The following is a 23,314-nucleotide window of genomic DNA, read 5'->3' as shown; positions in this document are numbered from 1 at the left end:
GGTTATATATATCTTGTGATGATCAAGGATCTTAAACTCTTGAGCACTTGAATGCTTGATCAATGCATGTATCAATCAACCAGTGAGTATTTCTGTTCTTGGGTCCAGCTTGAGGTTGGTGATGGCACTGAAGAAACTTCATTGGGCTTTTCATTGTAGTAGGTGGTCTTAAAGGTGGGGTGTATCTTTGTGAGGTTTGTCTACTTTCATCAACTGTCAAATATGAAGTAGAAAAACAGATTAGGGTATTTGTTGAAATAGAATTCCCTCATTAAAAAAATCTTTATTTTTAAAATATGACTAAAAGTTTTTCCCACTTAACTTTACAACAAAAGCATGAGTTCTGCAATCAGAGAAGGTTGTTGGCAACTGAAAGCAAATTATCAAGAAAAGTATTGTAAATATTTTTATCTGTGTGTGGGGTATGTACCTTTAATCATTTCAATTTTAGAGTGTTAGTGAACTTGTTTATTTTTATTACTAAGTAATGCATGTAATTTATTTCTCCTGCTTTACTTTTTCCCTGGGAAGCTGATATTGTCAACACTAAAACTTTTCAAGATTATGCCAAGAGGCTATTATTTGTTTATTTGAGAGAACTGTGGGAGTAGATTGCTTGCAGCCTTGTGGGGTGTTTCCAGAAAAATTTCCAAAAAATGTTTTAATTTTGAGTTCTGATAATTCTGTTATGCCATTTTTTTGGGGGGGGGGAGTAGTTTGTGTTTTTCTGACTTTGATAAGAACAAGTCTGTTATCTAATTATGTAGCTGGTATCTGTCAAGGCTGTGTGCTAAGATATAGCTGTTTTAAGGTTAGTTTTTCTTTGGGAGCCATAAGTATCATTCCATTATATTTACATTTTCATTTGGGTCTTTTAATTCCTGTACTGTTAACATTTTTTGCATTTAGTGAGCTACATATCTAATATTGTGTAATACAGTCTGCTTAAACCAGTCTGATGAGAAGAAAACATTTATTTGGAAATATGGGAAGAATGGTGATAGATTTTTAAGGGACTTGAATACTTGCCAACAGATTGGGACTCCCAACTAGTCTTTTGTATTTGAAAAGATTATGTAGTATAGTGCATATGAAAGTGCTTTGTAAACTCAGAGTTTTTGTCAAGTGCCAGTTGTCTTAAAAATAATTATCATCCTTGTACACCGTTGGTGGGAATGTGGACTAGTACAGCTGCTATGGAAAACAGTATGAAGGTTCCTCAAAAACTGAAACAGAATTACCGTATGATCCAGTAGTTCTGCTTCTGATTCAGTAGTTCTGCTTCTGGATATATTCTCAAAGAATTGAAAATAAGTGTCTTAAAAAAAAAAGTGTCTTGAAAGAGTACTTGTACACTCATGTTCATAGCAGTGTTATTCACAATAGTTAACAGGTGGAAGCAACCCAAGCGTTCATTGATGGATAGATAGGTAAAATGAGGCTGGTACATATAAATGAATATTCTTCAACTGTAAAAAGCAAGGATACATTAAGAAGCAGACACATGAGCCTGGAGGACATTATGCCAATAGAAGGAACTAGGCACAAAAGGGCACATATTGTCTGATTCCACTGGTGTGAGGTTCCTAGAGTGGTCACATTCACAGATATAAAAGGTAGAAGGTGGCTGCTCAGGGAATGGGGAGGGGCCGTGGGCAGTTGAATGGCAGCAGAGTTTCAGTTGTACAAGATGAAACAGATTCTGGAGATGGGTGGTGGTGGCACAACCAGGTGGATATATTTTAATACTTCCAAACTGTACACTTCAAAAATGATTTAAGATTTTTTTTTTAAACTTAGTTGTAAATTTTCCCTCCGGAAAAAAAGGGAAACTAATAATCCTCATCATTTAAGAAGTGAGGAGTAGGCAGAGCTACCAGTTAAACAGAAAAGCAGGATGTTGATACTTTAGCTGTTGAAACTGACGAGGGTACATGAGGGTTCATTGCACTAGTCCTTTTGTATGTATTGGGAATTTTCCATAATAAAAAATATTTTAAATCATTCGTCATCCAGTCTTGAAGACTAAAAGTATTCCCCCAGGGGTTTCTGTTGCCTGCTGTAACCCTCCATCACTACTGAGTGTTTCTAGGAAAATATAACAGTTTTTACTGTGCATCAGTATTAATTACTGCGTCCTTTCTTCTCATGAGCCCAGAGAGGGCTGTACTTGTTGCCTGTATGGTTGGGAACTACCCAGAAATGACACGCTTCCTCAGAACTGTCAGGTTAATATTAAAAATATCGTGGCCTATATTTCATAGAGTATGAATTTATCATAGGTTTACAGTAAGATAGCATGATTCTATTTTGCAACACTGGCACAATTTTCTATTTCAGTTCCAGACACAGGTCAGACCCTTTTTCCTGTCATGGTCAATGTATCACCCAGTTACTAGCTGTTTCAGTTATTAGTCTGATCATCTCTTTTAGAAAGCATAGTCCTGTTAACAAGACTGAGGCGTCAAAGGCCTATAAACATTCTAATCTGCTGCAGAACTAGATATCAGAAAGCAGAAACATTCTGACACATATACACATTAAATTTCAAAATGTACAAAATCTAGGCTTTAAGCCATTTTAAAACAAAGGATGAAGCAGATAAAAATTTTTTCAGTCAATAGCATTTAAACTTTCTAGAGTTCTTTTGCTCTTGGTTATAAAGACACATAATATAGGGGATTTGGTATAAGTATAATGAAAGAACATTTTTATTTGCCTTGTATAGAAAATATCTAATTAAGCTTAATTATATGATGGCCTGATTCTGGGTGCAGCTTAGGTCATTCTGTAGACCTATAAAGAAAAGATCTGCAAAGAGCTGAAGTATCTACAGCTCATGTTAGAAGAAGTGTATTTTTTTTAAAATAAATCTTATATTTCTAAGTCTGTACCAATAGTTCTAATGGAATGTGAGGCAGAGTCATTAAATGTTGAACCCAGCAAATTTGACATCTTGTACCTACCCGAATAAGGTGAAAATAGTGGGTACTTATCTTCATTTAATAGAACATAAGTGTGGTAATTTCCTGCTAAAATCAATAAGTGTGGTGGCCATTGACTTTTAGCATTTACTAAAATTATCAAAAATGGAAGAAATAGCATATTCTACAGTTTCAAAATGAATGGTCTGTATGTAAAGCATGCATACAGTAACTTGCAGGATAGGGTTAGTTTAATGTTAGATGTCATTGGCTTGTATTCTTTGTAACAGAGTAGTTTTATACTCTTCAGTGGAATGTACACATTAACTGGATGTCAGCTGTCTAGTTTTTAGAATTTATAGCATGGAAGAACTAGACCACTGCCATGTACCCTCTGGTGAGCACAGAGGATAGCAGTGCCATCTAAGTATTATGTTCATGGACTAATCAAGTTATAATTGGGCATTTGTTTAAAGAAATTTCTGGAATTCATAAATATTGCATCACTACAGGAGGAAATAAGGCAAATCCGTAAATTAACTTGAAGCCATTTCAAAGATACTTCTAATGGAGAATCTTATTAAATACGTTGCATTCTTACACTGTTGTGATTAACTTTTTATCAATCGGTTTTCTTCCAAGACTGATTTGTCTTTGCAGATTTTGAACACCTACCATGTATAAAACAGTAAGCTGAATACCGGGAGAAGTAGAAGATAGAAAAAAAAACGGTGACAGCTTATGTTTTCAAGCACAGGATAGAAGCCATTTCAAAAGCTGAATACAGGCCTTCCTTGTGTTATTGTGCTTTTACTTTATTATACTTCTCAGATACTGCTCTAGTTTTTAAATTAATTCAAGGTTTGTGGCAGTCTGGCATCAAGCCAGTCTTTAGGTACCATTTTTCCAACAGCATTTGCTTATTACTTCGTGTTTCTGTGTCACATTTTGATATTTCTCACAAAATACCAAACTTTTTCGTTACTAGTTTTGATAATCAGTGATTATGACTCTCTGAAAGCTCAAATGATAGAATTTTTTATCATTAAAGTTTTTAAAGTAAGGCACAACATGCATTGCTCTTTTAGACACAATGCTATTGCACACCTAATAGACTGCAGTATAGTGTAAACATAGCTTTGATATACACAGACACCAAAAAAGTCTTTTGATTGCTTTTGAACTAGTCTGGAACCAAATTCGCAGTATGTCTGGGGTATACCTGGAGCCACTTCCTGAGAATGGAGAAGATTCTGCGTGTTAAAAGTGTATGGCTGACTGTTTAGAGAATAGTATGAGTAGAAATCATGCTGCTAAGAGCTAGATGGTTAAGGATGGTAAACGCAGCCCCCACTGGACTTAGCACAAATCTTCATTGTGCTGTTTGAGACTGGTTGATCTGGCTCATACCTGTTTGCTCTTCTGTGTACTCTGCCCACATTGCCTTTCTTTCTGATCCCCCAGGTCACCAGTCCTGTCCGAAGACTTTCATGTAGCTAGTTCCCTCTCTGAATGCTACTTTTATTCTTGCCTAGATGATTCCTGTTCAGCCTTTAGATATCAGCTTACCTGCCACTTCCTCCAGGAAATCCCCTGGGGCTGCTATATAAGACCACATGAGCTGTGCAACCCAGAACACCTAGCCCAGGAAGAGAAGAGCACCTGCTGAGGTTGTGCAGAGTGGCAGCCCAATCTAAATTAAGTCCCCTGTGTATGTTCTGTCATAGCCTCAGGTGTTGCTCCTTCATGACAGTTAACATCTTGAACTTATAAATATCTGATTATCTGTGTAATGGAATTATAAGCTCCCTGGAGGAGGCACCATATCCCTTAACCATCTAGTTTGTATCCCTTGACTCTGGGATGTAGTCACTTTTCAGGAAGTATTTTTAAATGAATGAGTCAACTCTAGATCACTCTTCAAATATGGCCATTCAGCAGTAAAGAAAAAGATGAAGCACATCAGCTGAAATGAATGATGTATTTAAGGGAATGGATTATGGATTGATCTAGGATCAGGAAATCTGAATGTGTCTATAGGCAAAAAAAAAGGATCTATTCCAGGAGAAACTGAAGTTGTAAATGGATTAAGGTTCCACAGGAGTTATGTGATTAAACAAAAAGCCTTAAAAAGAAGATCCCTGTTTACCCTTGGATAGGAGAGAGAAACGGCTTAGAAATAAGAATCTATTAGTGTGAAGGCTTAAGTAAAATTAGATAATACAGATTAATCTACTCATAAGTGCCACAACACTCTCATTATTGTGACTTGTTAGCTAAAGAAAATGCTGATGGAAAATGGGGCACCTGGGTGGCTCAGTCAGTTAACGTGTCTGACTCTTGATTTTGGAGTCAGGTCATGATCTCAGGGAGCCCCGCATCAGGCTCTGTGTTGGTGTGGAGCCTGCTTGAGATCTCCCTCCCTTTCTCTCTCGAAAAGAAAAAAAGATGTTTAAAATCGCGTACATACCAATAACTTCGGCTCACAAACAATGCATTGTCATAGTTAGATCCTTACGTCCCTTTTGGAGGTAGAGGGTTTCTACAGTGCCAAAATGTGGCCATGCCCAGGAATTTTGACTTATCGTGCTAAATAATTGAGGAATTCTATTTCTGGTTAGTGCTAATTTGGGGCAAATGTGATAGTAATTATTAAGGCCATTTTTAAAAATGGACAAATACTGTTTTTTAGCACATTTTGCTTTGTTCTCTACCCCAGAGACTGGTTTTCTTTAATGACATATTACTGGAATCCTGACCAGTTTCATGTATTGTCTGTAAAGTGGGTGTCACATTAAATGGCAAGATTGTCATTGTGAAGGAGTTGGGTTTGGAGTCTAAGATCACTGAAGTATTTGATAACAATAATACAGTTTTACTAGACTGGCACGGTCTCTGTAGGATGGAAGATAGGATGAACAATAACTAACTTTGTGGTACGCAGTGGGCTCTCATTAAGTCCATAAAAGTAAAGTCAGAACCTTGTAACCTGCCTCTCACGTATAGGAGTAGGAGTGAAAGGATCCTAGGTGTGCCACAGTGTAAGGTGTAGATTTAAGGAACCTTAAGAAGAAGCAAGTAAGTGGTGGCCAAGTTTGAGAAGCACAGTACCCCAGGCACATTGACAATTAATATCAAGGGGTGATAGCTGAGAGAATGCCTCTGTGGTCTTGACGACAAACACATCCTCACACTCATAGGTTGGCTGGTGAGATCTCTTTCCATTTTGAGAGAAATCAATGCATAGTTTAAAATGCTGAAAGAGCGGGATCCCTGGGGGGCTCGGCAGTTGAGCGTCAGTCTTTGGCTCAGGGTGTGATCCCGGGTCTGGGGATCGAGTCCTGCATCGGGCTCCCTGTGAGGAGCCTGCTTCTCTCTCTGCCTATGTCTCTCTGTCTCTCTGTGTCTCTCATGAATAAATAAAATCTTTTCAAAAAATAAAATGCTGAAATAGCAAAGCATCCTTGAAAAATATTTTACTTGTAGAACAGTTACTTATGTTGCAAAAATTGTATACTATAGAAGTTATAAAGTTCCTCCTCCATTCTTATGTTTTAAGTTTCTTGGGTAGTTTTTTGTAGATTTCATTTCTTCTTCTTTTTCTTTTTTCTTTCTTTCTTTTTTTTTAAATATTTATTTGAAAAAAAAAAAAAAGATTTATTTGAGAGAGAAAGCACAAGCATGGGAGGGGCAGAGAGAATCCTCAGACAGACTCTCTGGTGAGTGTGGAGCCTGATGCAGGGCTTCATCCCAGGACCCTGAGATCATGACCTGAGCAGAAATTAAAAAGTTGGCTAGTTGGCCGCTTAAACAACTGAGCCACCCAGGCACCCTTCATTTCTTCTTTTCTTACTCACCTGTTTTGGTATTCCCTTTAAAAAATACTATTTTTGAAAAGAATGACACGTGTCTGTTCAGCAGTGTCATTCATGTATGCACTTAATAGTATATCTTAGGACACCTTTCCGCAGCAGTAGGAGATGTAACAACTTTTTTAACCGGCTTCCTTTTGGACACTTGGACACTGGACAGATGTTGGAATTGTTTTCCAGGTTTTTTTTCTTTCATTTTTTGTATATAAATAACTCTCTGTACAGATATTTTTGCTTAGCTGTGAGAAGCAATCTGAAGGATCTAGCCTCAGAAGTGAAATTTCTGGGTCAAAAACGTGGGTTTTTAAATTTTAGTAGATACCATCATTGTTCTTCAAAAGTGTAGCGCCAATTTACACCTCTACCAGTGGTATGTTTGAGTGCCGTGTTTCCCACACTCTTGAATTTAATCATTACCCATCGTTAGCATCTCCTTTTGATTCCCATTTCTTAAACTTTGAGTGAGTTTAAAGATACTCATATATTTGCGGGTTATTTTTATTTCCCACTGAATTGTTGATAATCATCACCTGTTTTTCAGTGGCTTTTTCTTAGAAATTTATAAAAATTTTGTGCATATTAAATTTTTCCTATAAATATTTTCCTTGGCTTATTGTTTATTTTTTGCTTATACTTGTTTGGTTTGATTTTTGCCTTTTTAAAAATCAGTTGTGGATTTGTTTTTTGTTTTTTGTTTTTTTTTGGCTGCTGGGTTTTATGTCATGATTAAAGGTCTTCCTGTACTTCAAAATTATTTTGAGCGTTGGTGGTATAGTGGTGAGCATAGCTGCCTTCCAAAATTATTTTGAAAGTTTCATCCATATTTTAAGTATTTTTATAGTTTCATGTTTTAACTTTAGTGTATCTGGAATTTATTTTGGCTTAAGGAATGAAGATAGAGCACCAGCCTTGTTTTGCAAATGGCTAGCTGTGGTCTCAACACCATTTTTTGAGCACTCTCTTCTTTCCATAGAATCCTTAAATTTGAGATTGGATATTTTCTGATTGATAAATATTTTGTGTTTACAATGCCATTTAGATGTGTTGGGGAAAGTGCACACGTAAATACTTATTGTAGAATTTCCATGTAAATTAAGGCTGCTGCTACAACTAAACAGTACAAGGAATAAACAGCTTATGTTCAGGAAAAAAAAAAGAATGCTTATGGTTTTTGCTTAGATTAGGGAATGAGATGTGCAGTGTCAGAAGGGAGATCTTAGAATGTGTAAAGTGCTGGGATCAAAAAGTAATCTAAGAAGAGATCATAATAATCAGGTTGCAGGTTCACTCCTAGTACATCATGTAATAACCCTTTGTGTTAAACGAAAACCAGTCTAAACTAAGGAAATTATTTTCATGAGAATGTATTTTGCATTGATATTCTTAAAATAACAGGCATTTTAACAGAAATTTGGTTCTGTGATTTGTTTACATTTATAACTACCTTACTGGAAGTCATTGATCTTATTAAATGGGAGACCTCAATGCGACATTCCTGATGTGACAAGTGGAGTTTTATGATTAGTATAACTTAAAACTGAGAATAAGGTTACTTGTCTTGGTAAGCTACAAAACATGTCTTCTGAGTCATAAATTTTTGTTACTTTATCATTCAAGTCCTTGATCCAAGTAGGAGTAGTGAGAGTTGTGCAAAGGATAGTGGTGCTGTATTTGTTGTTGCAGTCTCTGGGCTGGGTGGATTGGTTCAGAGAAAGGATAGGACTGTAACTTCTAAAACAAAACAGGCTATGACTGAAGCAAAAAAGAATGAGGATAAAAGTTACTTAAGGAAGGATCCAAGTTTTGGGGAGGCAAATGAAACATCTTGTTACTTTTAGTTTTTGCCCAAGAATGGTAGCAGACAGGATGAGCTGAGAGGAACCCCGGGGTGAATAGGGTTGTCTTTGTTGATGTGGGACAAATTTGGTATTTACAGATACGTGAATGTTCGAGGCATAATGTAGAAAAAGTGTATCAATTATGTTTTTTTCTGGAATTTGCTGGGATCTATAACACGTGTAGTAAAGGAAGGAGGAGGGACTAGCTTAGAAATAAGACCAACGTTCGGTTTTCCTTGATTAAAATCTGAATATATCAATATACTGTTAGAATGATTTTATGAGCATCAGTGGGAAGTGAACTTCCAAAAGCTTATTGATTTAAAAAAATACATTTTCACTTCATGCAAACCATAACCTAAAACCTAGGTAACGCTCAATTCTTTTCTTCTTTATTCTAAACATTTAAGTGTAAATTACAAGTTATTACTTTAAAGGATGACTCTGAAACCTATAAACTTCAGAGTCAAACCATTACATTTGTCTAGATAGTGAAAGTAATTGGACTTTACCTGAAAAATGACAGAAGATCAGCAAACTCGGGAAATATGTTTACTATTCTTGATTTAAGGTGAACATCGAGCTTAAATTGATTTGTTTTGATATTTTTTGGTAATGTACCATGTTCCCACAAAATTAAAGGCTTTCATTGGTATACGTAGATCCAGCAGAGAATTCAAAGCATTAAATAACAATGTTGTTAGTATAGACACTACTGATAATTTAGTGATCCTGTATAATGGAAGTATATGAGTGGTGTAAAAAAATCTCAGAAGCTATTTGTCTTCATTACACCATAGTTAGGGCCAGTTTTTGAAGTGTAACTTTGGCAGCAGAACTTCTGAGTTTTAAATTATGGCTTCAGTTGAATGAAGGACTCTTACATTAAGTGATTTTTGAAGGTGCTTGGCTGATTTAACCTTGTGAAATAGTGTGAGACATTTATATTTAGGATTGAAACTACTAGTGCTCTCGAAATGGAGGAGAATTAATTTTCAGGATTAATGAGGATTTTGGAAATATAAGCTTCACACTACAGAGACCAAATAATGGCTGGATGTCACTTGCAGCATAAGATTTAGGCTTCTCAATGGATTTTGTTTTAAATCCTACAGTCTCATTCTCTTGTCATATATACTGCCCTCCTCCCTCTCATAGAAGCACAGCAATCCTTATTTTCTGTCTCCTTAGCATGATAGCTCAGACTTGAGACAAAAACTTCAGAAACAGCGAGGACCCCACTTGCTAATGTCCAGAACCCAGCTCTCCTATCACCATTTGGCTTCCAGTGCTTAGAAACATTCAGTACTTGTAGAATGAGTGAATCCCTTATTTTGATTTTAGAAACAAGCTAATTTTCATGTACTACCAGCGCTGCTATTGGAATTAGGAGTTTCTAAATACAGAAAAATATGTTTCTAGGACCAGCCTGTTCTGATTCAGCATCATACTTCGCTTGCCTTGGTTTTTTTGCACAAAGAAAGCTAAGTTGCTATTCAGTGTCATTAGCTTCATTAATGATAGTGTTATGTTTAACTTCGTAACAAAAAACAAACAAAAAAAGGAACATTTCAGAATCTCAGGAGATGAATAAAATACTAGTGTAGCTCTGTAAGAACCACCTTAGAATTAAATTATCACAGTTACTGTAACGCCTGGCAGCTGATGGGATAAGAAGAGCAGCCTTTCATTCTAAATAGGATTGTGATGCTCTGGATAGAAATGTGTACATTTTCATTTTTCTGTGATAAAAATGGCTTTTGATATTTTATGTGTCATGTTAGAGATTTCATTCCATGATCATTTGTTCATTCACATGTATTTTTATTTTTAGCTCTAAGCGAAAGACATGAGGCCTAAGACTGAGATGAGTTTGTTTTGAGGCCATCTGATTTCTGACTAGAAGGTGTGCGATCGCCTCGTCCTGAAACCACTGCAAACAGAATGGTAATGGCAAAACCTGAGAGAGAGAGGCCTTCATGTTTTTCCATGTCTGTTCTCTTACCCCAATTCCTTCTTTAAGAAAACAAAAATCTTAAGTTGTGAACAAAAAGTATTAAGCAACTTGTGGATATATTCTAACTAAACTGGTTCAAATGTAAATAGTTGTTTAAATTGACGTATTTTTAAGCCTTTTGTTTTATCTTTTTAGTGAGCTCTAGTGAGTGACTTTTAACTAGTGACAAAATATCTCTTATATGTGAAAACACCCATTAGGAATTTGCAGATTGAAATAATTATCTTCCTTTGAAAAGTAATAGGGTTTGCTTTAAAAGGGGCTGCAAAAATTAAATAAATAAATAAATAAATAAATAAATAAATAAATAAATAAATAAAAGGGGCTGCAGACTTAAGTTTCTCAGACTAGAAAGTAAGGGTCTTATCGCAGCTTTCTTTTGCTATCATAAAGAATTTTGATGTCTTATGTATGCTTTTTTGTTTTTTTTTTCTTTTTAAGATGTAAAGTCCTGTGAAGAATGTTAGTGGTGTCAGTTAACTCTGCTTTAATTATCACAGGTAACTTAGTTCAAAATATATTTTATAGTTGAGGAGAATAGCACTGTTTGTCTTTATTACAGTAAAACGTTTTTTGGGGGTGCTGCTATTTATTTATTCCTGTTGACCATGTCCTGTTAAAATAATGACATAGCAGAGCTTAGAAGGCAGTTCCTAGGCTTAATTCCCTGGGAATAGAATTCTAGTAGGTTCTTTGCTTAAGTTCAGATTTTATACTAAGCCATCTTTTCAGAGCAAGTGGGTTATTTGATCTTTCTTGTACTACATGTACTAGCATTCATAGCAAAAATAGTACCACAAATTTACTTATGTTTAGCCTAAATTACACATTTGTTTAATTGATGGCATGCCAAGAAAATGAAATTGTCATCCCATCCCAGAGGATGAGACAGAGGGCAGATTCTACGGAACTGTGACAACTTAATGTATTTTTAAAAGTCATACTTATTTTCCTGTTTTCTTCAGGGACTCTGTTGTTGCTCTAGTTCTACCTTCCCTCATTTCTCTACCAGAAAGCATTTTCTTATACACTGTATTGCAGATATATCTTAAAAACAATATTTTCTCCAATGTCGAGAGTGACTTAAATTCTTAAAATGTATTTTTATTTATATACGTGGCTTTCTGTGATGATAGATTTAGTCACATGCCATGTAAATCCAGGAACTATGTAGGTTGACTGGAGTGTCATGATTTTATATCTGCGATCTCAGTTTATACTTAAATAAGTCAGTCTAGCTTTGTCCTTAAAGAGAAACAGATACAATGGTTATTTCTTTGTTTTCCATATATTCTGCTGTGTTGTTCTATTCTTCTGAAATGTGAACTCTGAACTCTTTTCTGTGGAAAAATTAAATAGGCTAATCTAAAAAAGCAGTTTTTAAGCTAACTGTAGAAGAATTGTTCATATAGTTCACTTTTATGTATTAATGCTTTAATAAACAAGTACTGATCATTTTTATTTTTTGAAATTCTTGTTTCTTATGTTTACCCTTATAAAAAATTTTTTTTCACAATCCTATCTAAATTGACCCTTTATAAGGTTAAAGAACTTTGAAAGTCATCTGTTGCATTTCATGTGCTAAAAGTTAGTGGGGAAGAAGTACAAAGACTGTAACCACTGTTAATTGACTAAAAATGTGGTTTCTAAAGGTGTGTGTTCTATAAGAATGAAATCAGTAATTTTAGTTCTGCATCTGAATGTCTGTCACCATAATGATAGCTTTTAAAGAAAATCTAGAGCTAATGCCACTTTAATTTAAAGCCTGAAATTGTAAATGTGAAGATATTTAAATATTAAATAGGTGATATGTTTGAGTATAGTTTAATATTTTTCTTAATAAGTAAACTGCCTTGTTTCTAAGCAGAACTTTAATGTTAGACTTTAGAGCTTATAACTGTAAGATGAGAAACATTAACTTTAAAGTGTCATTTTGAAAAATAAAAAGTAAATATTGACCTTTTCTAAGAAAGTTTTTTCCTTTTGACATTGTTTAATTTTTTTTCCTTTTTGTTTTTTAGGTTTGCAATTTTTTTTGGTGATGGCATGTTCAGAATCTTGGATCCCTAAGTTGAGTGTGTTGGAAATATTTAGGAACTCTGGAAATTATTGCTTTGTGTATATAATGACTTACTAGGAGAATCAGTAGCTTTAATAAGAAAAAAAAAGTCTATAGAAGAATAGATACTATAATTTTGTGTTTCTCAGTTGACATGCATGTCTCAAATTCTCATCTACCAGTATTAGTGTCATTCTCTGGAGATAGTTATAGTTTGAAGATTTGGGGGCTGCCATGTTTTCCCAGGCAGGTTATGTCATCCTCCCATGCTGTGTTGGTCAGCTCCTTTTCCTTTCTATCTACCTTGCAGGGTAGCTTACTTAGACCAGAGGTAATTAATGATCAGGAGGAGACAAGTGACAGTCCTATGAATAGTCATTATAGAATTTCAGCCTGGAAATGACCTCAGAATGGTCTGTATTAGAATATGCAGATTTTATTCAAATACACTTGTGACCAAATGCTGCTGATTTTTGAATTGGATATTATTATATAGGGCAGAAGTGCTAATGAGGAAAAAGAGCTGTTCCCTCTCTCCCCTATTGTTGGGTGCATGAATTAGTGCAAAGTAAAATGACCAAGAGATAGTATTAGTATAAAAGGGAAGGAGGAAAAACAAAACTTTGAATCTCCAAGAAGGAATACTTCCCCTTAAAAATTTGCAAGTTAGCTCTATTCCACGTACCTGAACACACTATTTTAAAACCATAGACTCATTTTCATAAAACCATAGACTCATTTTCATGTAGACCCAGAATATGAACTCTAAGGTATGCTTGACCAGGGGAGTACCTGGAGAACTTATTATTCGACAGGAGAATCAGGCAGTCCCTGGGTGAGTCCATGGTTGACTGCTGGGATGAAGAGATTTGAGGAACTTTGTGGAGGCAGTTTTTTTTGATAGTCAAATACAACAGCCTCCTTATACCTCTGACCAAAATTGGGGAAAGATTGCTTTTTAAGACTGTCTTTAGAACAACTTGAAAGAGGAGAATTCATTCAAGGAACTATAGAGACTGGTAGCTCAGTAGAATGTTAATGTATTTGTTTATTGCAAGTTTTATTATTGGTAGATTATCCAATAATGTGAAAGTTTGTGTATAACCAAAGTTTTCATAACATTTCTATTAGAAGGCTTCTAGAAGCTAAATAAGATACCCTGTAGCATAACCCCCACCCCTTTGCTTTAAGAAGATTTGACTGATATATATTTAATAGATGGCACAACGAAAACATGAGATTTTTAAAAATCAAGTTACATTTTAATTTAAATGTGCATTGCCTATTTGCTGCTTTCCGATTACAACTAGCTTTTAAAAAACCCTGCATCTGTGATACTTTTGTCAATAGAGGTGTTTCCTCTAAGACAATTCCAGCCACAATATTGACTGGGCCTCAGCATTTGATATACCCAAAAGGAATAAGGCAGACAGGAAAAAAACTTGGTCTCTACTGGAATGAATATTTTAAAAGCCTTCTTAAATTCTGAACACTTTGCGTACAAAGGAAAGAGACCCAAGAGAGGGAAAAAATTAAGAGCCCAAGAATAAAAAATGGTGGTGAGGATGGGGGATATACTCTTACATAGTTAACCTAAGGTGTGAGGGAAATTAAATTCCTGGAGAGATTATGAGGCTTCATATGAAATCCCTGGGACAGCAGACATTCTAATATTCAGTTGGGTAGTTCACACTAGCATGCAGTAGTATTTTAAGGCTAGTGACAGTTGATCTGAGGAAATATTAGTGTGTTTCTTAACAGTGAGTTTGACTTTTATTTTAGCATGTTATAAATGGGTGTGCAGCTCAAAGATGAATATCATTCAAAATAAGTGTCTTCAATATTAGAGAAAATATTATTAAAAAAGGATCTTTTGTCCCTGTTGTATAACTTTAGAAAGTAATGTAGAATACAGAGCATAATAGAGAATTGATGGCATGAATGTAATCAGTATTTGATGGTTGCTTTCCAGAAACTTCTAAATAAAACCTGACTTTTGTTTAATGTTGTCCTTAGTTGTACTGTAACAGAATTTTAGTGGGAAAATATGTACCTTCGTGGGTCACCATATTCCATAGTCTGGCACATCACTGTGAAAGTTTAGAAGTCTGACTCAGTTTCCCCGAGGAGGAACAGAGTTTTGTAAATTTTTGTACAGTAAGTACATAGGGACCCACAGAGAAAGTGAGCCTAGAACAATGAATGGTTCTTTGTATTTTGGTACCTTTAGACCCCTTTATAAACGAGGGTAACTTTCCCCAACAAGACTGTAATTTCTGAGGGTAGAGAGACTGCCCTGGTTGTCAGGTCAGGAAGCCCTGATCTAAAATATCATCTTCATTTTTCTTCTGACCTTGCTTTGACTTTATTGTCATTCTCTGTCAGGGGTTCTCTGTCGCCTTTGAAGGGAGCTTCAAATCTTGAAGGATGTTTATACTGCCTTGTTACATTGAACTGAAGCCAGCCACAAGTCCAGAGCTTTGTAATATAATGGAGCAAACCTTGACTACAAAGAGCTGCCCCACAAGTACAGTGGTAAAAATAGAGCTGAGGCACAAAAGTATGGCACAGCCTTCTAGGTAGTACCTGCTTCCTGCCGGTGTAGGGGCGTTTACTCCATAGTAAGTTGAGTATTGATGTTTTGTTTTTTAAATGGACATATTTCTTCTAAAATCCCTAATTATTATAAAAGTTTTCTACCTAAGTCTCCCCTTTTTTCTCATATGTTAAGATGTCACATTAATGGTATAAAATGTGTATTTCCAATTAACATAGTAACTGGGAACTTGCGATTCTGTAACTTTGTGACTCTGAAATTTATAACACATTCTCAGGAAAATTGTTGAGATTCCCAGATAATTCCTTCTTTTTTTTTTTTTTTTTTTTTTTAATTTATTTATGATAGAGAGAGAGAGAGAGAGGCAGGCAGAGACACAGGCAGAGGGAGAAGCAGGCCCCATGCACCGGGAGCCCGATGTGGGATTCGATCCTGGGTCTCCAGGATCGCGCCCTGGGCCAAAGGCAGGCGCTAAACCGCTGCGCCACCCAGGGATCCCTCCTTCTCCATTCCTTTCAAGTTCCTGAATGTATGATTGTTTCCGAACCTTATTAAGCCATTTATAAGATTAGACAAAACTGTCTTCAGTTCTATTTTGACACAGAATGGATACATTTGATTTATCTTATTAGAAATGTGTTTTGACAGAAAATTCTATTTGAATGGCTCTAATCTTCACTTTGGAATCTCAGATCCCCTGCTTGTTATGTTGTTCATTGGGACTTTCCTGCCAAAAACAGCTTTGCTGAGAAGATCATCCTTGAAAAATCAAGAAATCTGAAGAAACTGATTTGGGGATTGAGTAAACAGATGGAAGAGCACAGTCAGATTGACAACTGCAGCACACTTTGGAAACATCGTAGACTGCATTGCTTTTGTACATGAAACAATTTGACTGTTTTATGGCCTGGATTTATAGAGCAAGAAAACCACCTCATGAAATGTATCTTTGCCATAAGAGAGCATACTCTGGCCTCTAAAACCTTTCTGTCAGAACAGCCTGCTGGTGACTAGCTCACACTGATGGAGAGAGCCCAGGGCTTTGCACAGGACTGGAAGTTAGACATCATGTTCTGGACTCAAAGGTGTTTGTAAATTTCCCCTGGGAATGTTGGGGGCTTTTTTTGGGGGGGGGGGAGGGGGGCTTTTTTTAACACCTGTCTCCCCCGTGCTTTGCATGTCCCCCGAGAAAGGCACCCAAGCCCATCTGTGCCCCGATTCTTGTTCCCTGGCCATCCGTTTCTGCACCATTGACTTAAAGGTGGGGGAAATGTGGAGCATACAGGATTCCAGCATCCTGTTAAATCCATCCCGCTTAATCCCTCCCAGGCAATTGTATTGCATTTCCTTTTCAGCCTTTCTCAATCTCAATGTTGCCTAAGTTTGAGCCCCTTGATTAGGTCAAGATAGAATGAAAACTCCATTTCAGCTTCTTCCTTCCCGTTGCCATGTTTTGTCTGGCCCGTAGCGGGAGGTTTGCAAGTCAGCTTACTGTAAAAGAGTCCACTTATGTCCTTTCCTCTCCATCTCCCTTCCTGCACGTTCTGGTCTAGAAATAAAGCAGATCTAGACTTGGGGATTTGGGCTGTGCAAAGTGTGCCTATAGAAATTCACAGTACTGTATTTAGAGCTGCGGTGTTGACTGTCGTCTCCTTTGTACCTCTGCCCTATGCTGGGCACTCTGTTGGGTGTGGGGGCCCTCTTCCTCTCCAGCAGCTGACTCTCTTGAGGCCAGGAGTAGACCTCATGGTGCCATAGGTACAGAGAAAACCACAGCTGACCTCTGTGAGAGCTTCCTAGTTCTGGGGTCATGAGTTCATGAGGCCAAGTTACCAAGATCTTTGTGTCCTGCCCTGGACCCTAGTCAAAGCTGGGCACGTGCAGAGAAAGTCATCATGTCAATAGGATTTTGAAAGCAAGACTTGTCCAAAAATAGACCACATTTCAGGGTAACCATGAATCCACATTGACTGTCCTGGTGTGTCTTACTTTAAACAAAATAAAGAGTATCCCTTAAAAACACTACCAAATTATCGTGATGTGCAAAATGTGATATTACTCCAAAAATAATTTTTACAAGTGGCTTTCAGAAATGTGCAAATGTGTTTTGTGTAAAAGAGTATATACTGTGTGTAACAATTTTCTGATTCTTGCTCTAATAAATATTAAACTTAAGTGGTCTCAGTATTTTAAACCTAATAGTTTGAAATTATTTTTTGAGTAAAAATTTAAAGTATATAATATTTTTACTTTTCATGTAATATGCAAAGCATTCTTAGAAGCTACTTACATGTGTTTGTTTTCCACATGTAAAACGACTGAATAGGGGCTGTGTCTTCAGTAAGAGTTTCCGAAGCTTTGGCTGTAATTACCAAGTGCTCGGGATTGGGCTGACTGGAAATGTATATTGAGCTTTTCTGTGTGAATGCAGCAAACTGTCCAAATAAAGTAGCTTTGTACCCTTGAAGGAGCTTTTACTAATTAAATTTTTATTAAATATCGGTAAGTTAAAGGAGAGGAAAGGAACAAAGGACATGTAAATGAGGGTCTAAACTAGTGGATTGTGCCCTTTGGCTGTCAAAGGTAACAGTGGTAGTGAGTCCTGGGAATGGGGTAGGGGCCGCAGTGTAGTTTGTAGAGAAGAGAAAGACACCCATCCAGCATCAGTAGTGGGGGGATGGGTGTCAGTGGGGGGGGGGGGTGGGGGCCAGTAGGGGTTGGAGTGGCAGTCAGTATGTGTGAGCTGTGCTCCATGGACCTGAGTCCAGGGTCCAGGAAGCTTGGTCCTGGAAGTCCGTCCCCACATTGCGGAATGCCCAGCCAAGGATGGGTGCCAGTTAGAGGCAAAACAGGAAAAAGAGAAGGATGGGCTGGGGACTTCAAAAGTTTTTTCCAGTTTCAAAATTGCCCTTTTAAACTTTTATGTCATTCCCTCTACTGTGTACCCTTGGTAAAATAAAAAGCTTGCCATGTCAAATTAGTTCGGTAAAGATACTTTAAAAAATTTATCAACCTGTGAAATCAAAAAGCTGCATGCTGCTTGCTTGGTTCTTGGAAATGTGCAGGATTAACATACTAAGGTCCCCGTTGTTTATCCTATGTCCCATTGAACAGTTTGAGAACAGTTTGGGTAGGTTTAGATAATTACTTCAACATTGCTATATAGTGGGAATCACGGTCTTAAGCTAATTAAGGTAGCAGTCAAGGGGTGCCTGGCTGGCTCAGTCAATAGAGCATGTGATTCTTGATCTCAGGAACGTGAGTTCAAGCCCCACACTGGGTGTAGAGATTAATTTTAAAAAAGAAAACATAGTTAAAAGGACAGCTAGTATCATCCTGTTTCAACCAACAGTTGACCAAGAACTTCTGGAAATCTCATACAGATTTCCAGTAGCTTTAAGTGAAGATAAACAGAAACCTCAAATAACACAAAGTAAAAATCCCACTACAGTACAAATTCTGAGGAAATAATTTATTACCTTGCAGATAAGTTTTCAGCCTGCAAAAGAGTCACCAACCTGCAGAAAAATTCTACACTAAAAGTGACCAGAAACAGTGCAATGGTTATAAATTGTGTTATTTCTGCTTATCTCCAGTAATAAGTTTAAGATGGACTCTATATACCGTTGCTTGTGTGTGACTATTTTATATCCCATATGCTTAACATGCTAGCTGCGGTAAGTGATATATTCGTGTGTGTGTGTGTGTGTGTGTGTGTGTGTGTGTGTGTGTGTGTGTGATGCAGTGAGTTTTCAAGAAAGATACTGAGATTTCTTCCTTTGGCATCTAAAGATGAAGGTTGGTATCCTTCCTAAACAGGTGCTTGTAGGCAAGTTCAGAGGAAGTCCATGGCCTCTAGTCATGCTTTGCAGAACTCCAAAGTACCTCCCTTTGTCTCGGAGATACAGCAAATTTCTCACCCAATTCTTCATTAGGGAAAGCTTGCCATATTCTACATTGTTTTCCTTAGAGACTTTTTCTTAGGAGACCCAATTTTGAATTATTAAACCCAGGGCTAAGATTAGTGAGGCAGACACCTCCTTTCTGTATTCATTGGGACTTGAAAGCAAGAATGAAATTACTAAATAAAATGAAATTGATTTGAAGGATGTTCTGGACTTCATTTGCTGTGTGCTTGACATCCTTTCCTGCTGGCGGAAGACTCAGTGAGGATTTGTAAATTTCCTCAATCCTGGAGGGCATCGCTTTGCCGTCAAAATTTTGGGTTAAATATTTTGAACGTTCTCAGTTATGTATGTAGCAGAGAAAAGTTTGTAAATAGACACATACTGATTGAAATCATTTCACCATAGATTGACCATTTGACCAAAGATTTGCCACTTTGTATTTGGAAGAAAAAATAGAAATTACTTACTGTGGGTCTTTGATGATGGTTACAAGCAGGAAATTTAGTTTCTCTCTCCAATATTTCAGTCTTGCTCCAAACCAAGTTACATTTTTAGTCAAATCATATCTCAGCACTTTTCCATTAGGAATGAGGATTTTCTTTAGCTCCTGAGGGGCTCTTGGTGGCCTTTCCAAGTGCCCTTTTAACCTAAGAAAACTGCATCACAGATTGAGTTCCGCCATTTTAAAAGCCCCATTTGTGGGATCTTCTGGAAAAATACTGAAATACATCATCATTGTAACATAGTTTCCCACTTTCAGAAATGAGGAATTATCCTTAAGTCCTAGGCCAAGCGAAGGCAAATGTGTGGTTCACAGATCGCTGTCTATGCCTCTGGCTGTTCTTGTTGGGTCTGATTCAGCATACTTCCGGTGTGGGGGCTGCTGAGTGGCACAGTGTCTGAGCACTTGAGCTTCTTGATGATTTTAGGAAGTCAGACAGGTGTTGGGAGCATTGCTTTTCACATCTACCAGCAGTAAGCAATTCCGGTTTGCTTGCTTTTTATGTAACATCTAAGAAGTCACTGTAGCAAACCGCAGTTCTCCCTTCTTCTAGATTATAATGTTTAGATTTATCTGTTTAAATTAAGAAGTAAGGTTAATTCCATAGCTGCCATTTCCTCAGGGGGAAAAAAAAGTGCCAGCCGCAGCTGACCTAGAATTCCATCTTGGACTATTACGTAAGTCTTAAATATCTGATTTAAAAAATGATAAATTTGCTCTGAGTGAGCAAAAGAGTGTAAAAGTCTTTTCTCTCACTTTTCCACCAGAAAAGTGGCCCCCTCTGGTAGTGAAGCTGATGACCACCTAAAAGGTTTGAAATTAAGAGAAAGAATCAGGAAAAGCTGTTAGCAGGGAAGTGGCACCAGGACAGAGTAGAAATCCTTAAAATGCAACGTTCACTGGCCAGTGCTGTTGGTTTATCCGTGTTTCTTTTATGACTGAGCAGACCAGGGCTGAGCCCTGTAAACTCTGGCCTCTTCCAGCCCTGTTTTCATCCTTACCTTGATGGAAACTCAAATTCTCGAGAATGAAACGTTTCAGCCCACGAGTACACTGGTGCCTCGCAGGGCATCAGATCATGAGTGGGCAAGGGCTCTTGATCCTTAACGTTGTGCCTGGAAACACTACATATCTCCACACTCGGAGTTCTCGCTAGCCTTTCTGGCTTCCTGCTTCTCCCTACCTTTTCAGAAAGTCTACAGCAAAAATAATTTTTGTAAAAAGCTGTTTGGTAGGGGAACTAGGGAAGCACGGTGCAGTTGGACAGGACACTGGAGTGAATTGTTTGTTCATTCCTGCAGCATACTGATGGGTGCTTGCCAAATGACAGGCGCTCGCTCTTCTAGGCACTGAGGAAAGAACACACAAAGCGTGGAGTTCACACAGTAGCGGAGCGGAACAGACCCAGCCTGTAGACTATCATCCCATGGAACAGAGAAGGGCAGAGCGCCTGCAATTGGGACACCAGTGTGGGATGGAAGGGCAGGTCTTCATTCTTCAGGAGCTCAGAGTAGACCTCGTTGGGAAGGTGAGATTTGAGAACCGGTGTTGGTATAGACTGGAGCTGACAGGCTTATCTTGAGGAAGAGAGAAAATAAAATACTGGAGAGTTTCTAACAGTTGTATACTGGCTTTTTCAGCCATTTGGTCCTGGTAGCCCTCGCTGCATCTAGATGCAGCTGTGCACACTCCTCCTTGTTTTTGCTACTGTTGTTTCTCCTACCTCGATTTTTCTTTTCCAGGGCCAGGCCCACGTGGCCCCTCAGTGACATGATTTGGGGATTGAGGCAGCATGATCATAACACGCAGCTAGACAGGATGGCAAATATCCTCCAGGAGTGCAAGGGTCCCTCTGGGGAAGGATGGGCTTTTGGAAGGGGCCCTCCAAGGCTCCTGGCTGGCTCAGTCCCTGGAGCATGCTCCCCTGATCTTGGGGTTGTAAGTTCGAGCTCTATGTTGGGGGTAGAGATTATTAAAAATAATAAGTAAACTTAAAAACCAGCAAGGGCCCTCTAGGGCAGGCAGTGTTTATTCCATAAGGAGGTCCCAGGAAGCCAGGCCAGGCGGGACAGCACCAGGAGCAACAGCAGGCCAGGATGATCATGGTCAAACAGCAGATCATGGAGGCCCCCAAAGTTCATGCTGAAGAGTAGAGGTTCCATTCTGCAGGTGGGAGGGGACCCAGGCTGTCCTCTGTGGCTCCTCCCGTGTGGGACTTTCACCTGAGGGTAGCCCAGGATTGTTGGCTCCCATGGGTTCGCAGTTTATTATCTCTGGCAAGTGAGGGAGGACTGAGAGGTGGTTGGTAATGATTCCTCTCTTCCGTCTCTCAAAACTTGTATTTCCAAAATGCAGGTCACCTTTTATCATAAACAGGAGATAATTTATAAAAACTCAAATGGTGCAGAACGACAAAAAAGGGCAAAGTTCACTATCTCACTACTGTTAATATCCTCAGCAGCAGCAGTTTCAACTTCTCCATCATCCGTGCTCACGGCAGCCTCTGTAACCTCGGCTCTAGGGGGATGCAACCAACGAACTCCCTGTGCTGGAAATTCAGCAGTTTATAATTTTCATTATTCAGGTTCCTTCCAGTTTTTCACTCTCATAAACTTGGTTTCCAATGAATAATGTTCTGTATAATAACTGCACTTACCCAATTATCTCCTTGGTGTAAATAAATGATAGACACTTCAAAAAATCAGGATGCCTAGAACAGAGGGTGGGGTGGATGGATATGCAACATCAGAATTTAGTACAGACATTACCATCGAGCGGTTTGTGTGTGCCCGTGTGTACACTTTTGAAAGCATTTTAGTAGCAGCTAATGTCTCCAGATCTGCATAAAACATGGTGAGCTGCGGGTAGGGGAGATGGCGGTCTCTCCTTCGATGGGGGGGTGGTCAGGTGGGACGCCCATCTCTCCTTGGTCCAGCTGACCCATCAGGGCGGCCTGCTGCTCACACAGCACACTTGCAGGCAGCTTTCAGAACCCCGACTCCAAGGCCAATGCCGGCAGAAGCTTTTGGAATACAGGATGATGAGCACACATGATAGCCAAACTAAAACTGGAGCCTTCCAGCTTCCTCGCATGACACTGCTTTGATTCCAAGTTTTACTATTTTAATTAGGCGGATCAAAGAGACAACACGTTTTTCTGAGCTGTTGAAAATCATATGGCAAACTGCTCTGTTTTTCAATGTAGGAAGTCTTTACAAAGGTTAAGTGTGGATGATGTTCATTTGGGGCCTTTCAGGGGAACGTACCATCTGGGAGTGGGCTAACTGGATCCCTCTGTAGTGGTCTTCCACTTGTGCCCTCCCTCCCCAGCCATTTTTCATCCCTAAGTTCTCTGGATGGTTCCTGGATGAAACCTTTTTTTTTTTTTTTAATTTTATTTATTTATTCATGAGAGACACACAGAGAGAGGCAGAGGCAGAGACCTGGGCAGAGGGAGAAGCAAGCTCCCTGCAGGGAACCCGATGCGAAACTCCATCCCAGGACCCTGGGATCACGACCCAAGCCAGAGGCAGACGCTCAACCACCGAGCCACCCAGGCGCCCCTCCTGGGTGAAACCATTGTGCGCTAACCACCATGAGGGGAACTCTGTGTTTAAACACTCGATGTCCAGTTATT

At 38.3% G+C, this 23,314-nt stretch overlaps 1 protein-coding gene and 1 long non-coding RNA gene across 2 annotated transcripts in view; both read left to right on the top strand.

The window, feature by feature from the left end:
• Window positions 1-23,314, top strand: part of XKR6 (XK related 6) — a 311,617-nt gene that overhangs the window by 76,511 nt on the left and 211,792 nt on the right. The gene's annotated exons all lie outside the window — the stretch shown is intronic.
• Window positions 7,455-17,885, top strand: LOC121496871. Its single transcript, XR_005989361.1, has 3 exons — window positions 7,455-10,581; window positions 11,093-11,151; window positions 12,673-17,885. It is a non-coding gene; the product is annotated as an uncharacterized LOC121496871 (long non-coding RNA).

The sequence above is a fragment of the Vulpes lagopus genome, chromosome 8, assembly GCF_018345385.1.
Source record: "Vulpes lagopus strain Blue_001 chromosome 8, ASM1834538v1, whole genome shotgun sequence".
Classification (NCBI taxonomy): domain Eukaryota; kingdom Metazoa; phylum Chordata; class Mammalia; order Carnivora; family Canidae; genus Vulpes; species Vulpes lagopus.
This window is presented reverse-complemented; position numbering and strand designations above follow the sequence as displayed.